The sequence below is a fragment of the Dipodomys merriami genome, unplaced genomic scaffold (genome assembly GCF_024711535.1).
Source record: "Dipodomys merriami isolate MVZ:Mamm:240054 unplaced genomic scaffold, mDipMer1.0.p SCAF_359, whole genome shotgun sequence".
Taxonomy (NCBI): Eukaryota; Metazoa; Chordata; class Mammalia; order Rodentia; family Heteromyidae; genus Dipodomys; species Dipodomys merriami.
In genome coordinates this window covers 926133-934378 of record NW_027205148.1, presented here as the reverse complement: position 1 = coordinate 934378, position 8246 = coordinate 926133, and the positions used below count along the sequence as shown (strand labels likewise).

At 36.6% G+C, this 8246-nt stretch overlaps 1 non-coding gene across 1 annotated transcript; it reads left to right on the top strand.

Annotated features, from left to right (window-relative positions):
• The first annotated feature begins 7837 nt into the window (after positions 1–7837).
• LOC138804154 (U6 spliceosomal RNA) lies at positions 7838–7944 on the top strand. Its single transcript, XR_011365185.1, has one exon. It is a non-coding gene; the product is annotated as a U6 spliceosomal RNA (small nuclear RNA).
• Positions 7945–8246: the final 302 nt, after the last annotated feature.

Below are 8246 nucleotides of genomic sequence, written 5' to 3'. Positions count from 1 at the left end.
GGAAATAATAAAGATTTTTTGTGACAAAGATTGCAATTCAAACCAACCGGGGCTGAAAAAATCCCTAAGACTCCATCTCCCTACTAACCTGCAAAGAACCAGGCTGGAAGTATGGCTGAAGACTCTTAATTCTAACCAGCCAAACACTGGAAGTGGTACTGTAACTCAAAATGGTAGAGCACTAGCCTTGAGCAGAAGTGCTCAGGCACAGTGCCCAGGCCTTGAGTGAAAATCTCCATGAATACTCACTGAGACAAGTCATCCCAGATATGAACACCTAGACTCAGCCAGTCTGGGGAACAAGGGACCATGGAGAGGAGTAAGAGGAGATGATGTCATATCAGCCATTTTGTGCCTGTCCTTTCAAAATTAACCAGGGGCAGGAGGTCAAATAAGTAAGAAGCCTGCCATCTAATGTTCATACTTGTCTATCTTTTAAGTGGATGGGAATTCACATTCTTGCCTTTGTTACCTGAATTCTCCTCTACCTAGTCACCAGATAGGGACATTTCTACCAATATTTTTCAGCCCAAAGTCCTTCCACTTGCCATTTATTTGCTCTCTAATAATTTTTTACAGCCCCTCAATGCCTCATGAGACTTTCTCTAGACTTCATCCAAGAGACTTGCCTCCGCCAGACTTTATTAAAGACTCACACTCACCAAGGGACAGCTGCAGCTCACTGCCTTCTCTGGGATGGGACCAAATTCCAGCCTTTTACCCCTAATTTTGACACACCTTGTCAGCAGGAAGTAGCCAGAGAGGATCCGCAACCTATTTCATGATTATTAAAAGGCTAGAATATAAGGTCTGCTTCTGGATAGTGAGCAGATTCCACCCTCCTCCAAGGAAAGTCTCCTCCCAGTACCTGTGTTACCTTGGCAACTGGCAGTCCTGGAAGATATCACATCTGCATCTGCTGAGGTCATATCTGAATTTGATGTGGCCACACCTTTCTCCATCCATACCATAGGTAAGGCCTAGCCCAGCCCTAGATGCTCAATTTCTCAGGTCTTTTCCAGGTCTTTCCCAGGACTTTCCCAGCCGCATGGAGGACCAACATGGCCTGGTGCCAGCGGGAATGATGAATAAACTTACCCCTTTCCTGAATACCTCATGTTTGTGTGGTTTTTACTGGACTACTCTTTAAAAACCTAACAATCTGGGCTTTAATTCCCAATGCTTACTCTATACCTCCTGAACCACACTTTCACTTCTTCCTTTTACCACAAGTGGAGAAAAGAATCTCTTAGGTTTATCTACTTGGAATAGCTTTGAATTACAATTGTCAAATTTGAACCCACCTAGTATGGAGCTGTAAGCCACTGGTGCTCTGCTAGAACTCACTTCTTAATAATAAATATTCTCAAAAAGAGGAGAATACATATTTGTTCAATTACATATGTATTGCCAGATAAACCAAATCACTTGCTACTGGAAGAGAAAAAGAGAGAAGATAGCAATGAATATTGAGGAGAGAGATATAAAAAAGAAGAAAGGAAGGGAGGGTAAGTGATGGGAGGGGAGGGGAAGGAAGGATAGAAGAGGAGGGGGAAGCTGAGTAGACTTGTCTATTCTTCACTAAGGTATCATTGAACAATCAGCGCCTTTGCATTTATGTAACCAAAGCTTTCTATTTTTGGTAGTAGTAAGCTGAGATATAAAATACAAATTTACATGTAAAACCTGTTAGTGTGCTTACTCCTGCACGAAGGAAGCCACAGTTAGGTTACTGTTAGAGACAAGGCAAGAGTAAGCAGTTTAAGTGATTCTGAGAAACAATAATTGATATGCCAGGAATGCTCCCTTGCCCAAGTATTACTCTTGTTCCCTGCTCCAGTCTTCCTTTCTACAAGGATAGCAGAAACAGGGAGGCTGGGAAGGGATGGGAAGTGGAAATAAAGAAGGAGGCTACAATGCTTGATAAGAAATGTACTCATTATTTTGCCCATGTAATTGTAACTCCTCTGTACAATATTTTCACAATAAAAAATAAATACAAATTTAAAAAAGAATAGCAGAAACAGAAGAGGAAGAAGATATCTGAGCAATGATCATCTTTCTGTTTACCCTCATCCCCTCAAACAATAAAGCAAAAGGAGACTTAACCTGAACTAGTAGGGAAAATGGGGGGGGGGGTTCATACTAACTTATTGAAATAAAACTTTTTTCAATTATTAATAAAAAGTAACTCGAAATTTATTGAAAATTTAGAAGACTACAGCACTCACTATATAGTGGATTCTGCACAATTAAAACTGACTCCTGGTTCTATCATCAGAAATTGAAAATCGTCCCTAAACTTCCAATACTAGGTAAATTGTCCTCGATATTCACTTAAAATGTGTGAATATAATGCAGAGAACGTAACTTTAAATTTCGACTGTTGAAGTGATAAGTGATGGACATTCATGATGGATAGCATAATGTTGAGAGCATGGAAATTATTTTCCTTCCATCTTCAGTGTGTAGAAAGTAAAAAAGCTCTATTTGTTTGGCCCTGAAGGTCCACTTCTAAATTTAGGACAGAAGGTGAATAGTAAAGGAGACCTATCTCAGCCATTCACAGATTGGAAATGTGGAGAAATAGCCTCATTTATGTAGGTCAAACATGGAAGTGAGGATTTGGCAAGCCCAAAGCCAAATGCCAAAGGAAAAGATATTTTACAAAATACCCTGAAGTTGACATAAGTCTTAAATAAGGAGCTGGGCTTAAAGGGAGTAGGACAGAAGAATGGAGGGGGAAATGTTGGACTAATATAGTCAGATCACTCAACGTACATATGTGATAATATAAGTAGGAAACTTGAAGGGATAGGTGGGGTTGGGGAAAGGGAAGGAAGAAAAGTGGAAAGATTAACAATGATCCAGATGTGTTGTACAATGAAATGTACATACACGCTATTCCACACTGACATGATGGAGTGAAACCCCTTTGCACAACTAGCTATAGATTTAAAAAAATTGGTTTTAATATTAAGAGACCAGAAGTATAAACTTTTAGAGATAAATAACAGGATAGCATTGAGATATTGTTGAGGCTTATGCTCTTTTCAATATACAAAATTTAATAAGTGTCAATTCTGCTGCAAATGTACATTTTACTTTGCCAATTCTTTTTGCAAATTGCTTAAACTATAGAGAACCAAATTCCAATAGCCCTTCACTTGAAATAAAAAAAAATCTTATAGACCTTTAGTTGTTTCTAAATATCTTAAGGTAATGCACTGGAACTAATTTCATTCCACATTTAAATTTAAATTATAAAACACTAAAGTCATTTAAAATCCTCTCACTCGGGCACAGGTATGGATAGATAACTGATATGGGCAGAATCAGAATTATTCAGAAGGCTGTAAACGGATGCTTACCTAATTTTCTCTCTGCTGGATCATAGAATACAGACTATCCTAATTTGAAAAATTTAGCCTTCCCAGGTTTTCTGCATATAAACACACCATCAACATTTTCTTATTAAAGGATTATTCAAGATTAGCTATATGTTGATTGATAATGACTGAGCATGACAGAAAGTTGAGGGAAAACCATTTACTCTTCAGTGAGGTTCTGGCTTGTGTTTCACAAAGTGTTATGAAAGCTCTCCATGAGACATCTAGCAGCTGTATTTCTAAAAAGTATTTGCATGCTGACACTTTCTGATAATGTCTCAATCCAAGTGCTTCTCCTTGGAGTTCAGTACTATTCAATGATGCTGTGTTAGCTTTTTGTTACATTTTGCAGACCAGTCTTGATGATGAAATTTGGGCTCCCAATTCCATCCACAAAATGCAGACAAAAATTATCTGAAAAAATTTGTATCTTTTGACAGTGCATATACTTTTATTTTTTATTACAAACATAAAATGTAGTACAAATTTTCATAGCAATTACACTGCACTAGGTTGTGGGCAGATTCTAATGTAAATAATATACTGTGTTCATGTAGAGTAGTTGAGTATCCGATGTTTTAATATGCCTGTGGTCCTAAAACCAATACCTTACTGATATAGAGTGACAAATACAACTTCCTATAATTACAAAAGTTTTCCTTGTATCTTTTTAATATATTCAGCTCAAGGCTATCGCTCTACCACTTGAGCTACAGTGCCACTTCCGGTTTTCTGGAAAAAGAGTTTCATGGACTTTCCTATCCTGGCTGGCTTTGAACCACAATCCTCAGACCTCAGCCTGCTGAGTAGCTAGGATTACAGGCATGAGCCACCGGCACCTGGCATGAGTCCATTTCTTATTGAGCATTTTTACCCCATGCTTTGTTTTCCCCTACCATCCCTTCTCTTCACACCTCCTCAACTCATCCCTCCACCCACTCTCTGATGAAGTGTCTTATTATTACATTATTATTATCTCATTATTACAATGGGTCAACCTGAATCCTATCTTTGTATATTAAATGAAGAAATGCTGGCTTGATTTATGCTGATTCTACTTGTGTAGACACAAGTAAAATCACTCACCAAGTCCAAGAGCATATAAATGAAATGGACACCTTTGTTGTCAGTTGGTTTAGTTGTGTTCTACACATTTATTGACAGGTTACAAATTATTCTCAAACTTTAATATATTAAAAATAATCTCTTCTTTTCGTACTTTCTTGGCCAGAAAATCAGCAAGACCTCAGTCAGCATTTCTCTCATAGTACTTTTCACATGAGTTGGTTACCTGTTGACCTGAGGTCCAGTTTTATGAGGACTCACTAATATGCTTAGCAATTGATGCTGGCTGTTGGAAAAGAGCTCAAAGAAGGATGCCATTTAAAGGCTTATAATTTTATTCTTTACCATGATATTCTCCTGTTGCTTTGGTTGTTGAGAGTGTGTATAAGAGCAAGTATTCCGTGGATCAGGGAGACACCATATGATCTTTGCATACTGACATTTCCGAGTAACTTGCTATCATGTGTACTGCATTTTGCAAGTCCAATCTGTCAAAACCTACCAGTTTTATGAGATAAGAGGAGTGGTGAAAGAACTCTTAGAGACAAATACATCTTGAACATATTTTGTTCCAAGCATTCCATCTAAGGCATTTTCAGCAACTAATGAAACTTGTGTTGGCTGTAATTATGTGTCTTTCTCCATGTGTGCATGTATACATGTGTATATGTATATGTGAATTTGTGGGTATAGTAACCTATATGTGTACAATATAAGGCCATATACACACATATATGCATATATAAGTAAATATACATATACAAATATATATGTATATATATATATATATATATATATATATATATATATATCTTAGTTCAGTGATTTAATCTATAGTTCCCAGAACATTGTCATTCTCACAATGTGTTCATGACAAACTGCTCTGAGGACCTTGCTCTATTGTACTCACTTCCATCATTACCTTCTTTTTCATCCCTGTGAACAACTTTGGTCTAGTTTCCATAGGAGAGCTTTATTTTCATTACATGTAGTTACAAACTGATAATCAAAGACAAAGGTTGTTTGTGAAAGAAAAAGAACTTTTAGGTCACAATTTAAAATATCTTTTTTTTTGGGGGGGTCCACTCATGGGGCCTGAACTCTGTTCCTGGGAACTGTCCCTCAGCTCTTCAGCTCAAGGCTAGTGCTCTACCACTTGAGCCACAGCGCCACTTCTGGATTTTTTTCTTTTTGCTTATGTGCTTCTGAGGAATCGAACCCAGGGCCTCTTGCATGCAAGTCAAGCACTCTACCACTGAACCACCTTCCCAGCCCAAGTTAAAATATCATATCCATCCAAATGATTCCTATGAGATAAAATTTGTAATAGTAGTAAACGTGAAAAGCAATTCCTAGACCTGTTGTTTTGCCATTTACAATGTCAAAGAATAATATCACGTCAATCATAATTCTTAAAGAATGCAAGGGAAAATGTTAGTCCCCATCATGTTCCCACAAAGCCAGTGGATTCTCAAGGATAATAGACCAGCAGAAATTCTATGTAGCAGACATGGAACATGAAAGAGAAAGAAAGGAAATGAGAGAGCGTGAAAGAGGGAGAAATATCATAATACTGAAAATGCATAACAGGTAAAAAAGAGCTGTATGAGATTATTCATACTGTTATCTTTAGACTCTACATGTACATTTGAAGGTATTTGATGTATGATAATCCATCAACACAAAATATAAAATGATTTTAATAAAAAATAAAAATGACTCAGATGTAATTAAAAATGCTAAAACAATTTTCACATTAGCAAACTCTCAGAGATATTTCATTACTTTGAAAAGAATAAAGTGGCTGGGGTTAGTATAAATTTAGAAGTATTGTTATGCTATCCAAAAATATGAAAATATATTCATATATTTCATTATATAACCCAAAGCAAAAAGCAAATGTTGTTTAGATGAATTTTTAAAACCCAGTCTATCAGGAGCTGCGATGGTGGCTGTTGTGGAGTGCCTGCCTTGCATGCACGAGGCCCTGTGTTTGATTTCTCAGCAACACATAAGTAGAAAAGGATGGAAGTGGTTCTGTGGCTCAAGTGGTAGCACTAGCCTTGAGCTGAGGTAGAGCAACCAGGCCCCAGAGTTCAACCCCATGGCCAACAAAATCAAAGTAAAAAACAAAACAAAGCACAGTCTGTCACTTTTGTGACCACAACTCTGTAATATCACTGCTTCAGCCTAGGGCTAAGATTTTAAGTGTGGACATTTATCATCCCTCCTGATTCTGACTGTACTTGATAATTTTTTAATCAATATTTTGTTCTTAATTTTGCTTTTTGTAAATTCACATGCAACTATTAAAAATGGTTTGACCATCCCAGTAACCTTCTCAAAGTACCTCCTGATGATGAATAACAAAAAGTTTTATTGTATTACAAGGGAAACAATACTACAAATAAAGAAACACAATAACTAACTATTAATGATTAATAAAATAAAATATCAAAGAATTACCAGTGTTTTCAGTATTTGAAGTGTACTTACATATTTGATTTTACTATTCTCACATTCTTGTACATTTAACACTGAATAAGATTATGATGTTCAACAAGAGTTTTATAGGCTATGTGTAGTCCTTAATGTTACCCACTAAGATTGCTTTTTATGACTCATCTCATCATTTGTATATGGCTTATATCATCATTTGTTCCTCACTAACATATAAAGTAAGGAAGCCCTAAAGTTTTAATAGAAACTATGCAGTTAACAGAGTCTTAACTCTTCACTCTGCTTCTTTACACTAAGACTTTGCAACATCTCATTAGTAATATTTCTATAAACTCTGAAATGTACTTTTTAGTAGCATATGTCTGCTACCATAATTCTTAAATATTTATAGAAAAGTTGTATGACCTGACAAACAGTCCTAATTTTGGCCTATATAAGCAAATTTCCAAAATTAAATATATTTAAAATATTAAAAATTTAACAAACCTTAACACTTGTTGCAGTGTTCATTATGACAGGTGCCTTGTACAGAATAATTGAATTCGTCCTCCTACACATTTCTTTTTTATTTTTATTTTTTTGTTAACATACTGTACAGAGGGGTTACAATTACATGGGCAAGATAATGAGTATATTTCTTATCAAGCATTGCAGCCTCCTCCTTTGTTTACCCTTCACATCCCTTCCCAGCCTTCCTCCGCCTCCCCTAACTAATTCCCTCCCCCCCCGATCCTACACATCTCTTGAACAACAATATCTGGGCTTATTTTGTTTTTGACATGTCAATCTTGACTATTCTTAAATGTGTGCTTATGTAAGAGGTACATGGTTCTAAAATTTCACGAGAATTCTTCAAAACTTACTTTTCTTTGAATTGTCTAGTTTAACAAAATCAACTACACTTTATATATATAAAATGCTCTGTGCTCAATTCAGCAGCACATACACTAAAATTGGAACAATACGGAGAAGATTAACATGGCCCCTGGTCAAGGTTGACATGCAAATTATTGAATCATTCCATATTTTTACAACTAAAGATGCTGGACAGGATGTGGCCACAAAGGAACCTTACTTGATTCTTGGTGGGAGTGTTATCTTGTTCAACCATTTTGGAAAGCAGTATGGAGGCTCATCAAAAGACTCCATATAAAGCTCCCCTATGACCCAGCAATCACACTTTTGGGGATTTACCCAAATCATCACAAAGAAGACCATACTAAAACTACCAGAACACCTATGTTTCCTGCAGCATTATTTACAATAGCTAAGATATGGAGCCCACCCATGGCCCACAGAAGATGAATGGATCAAGAAAATATGGTATGTATA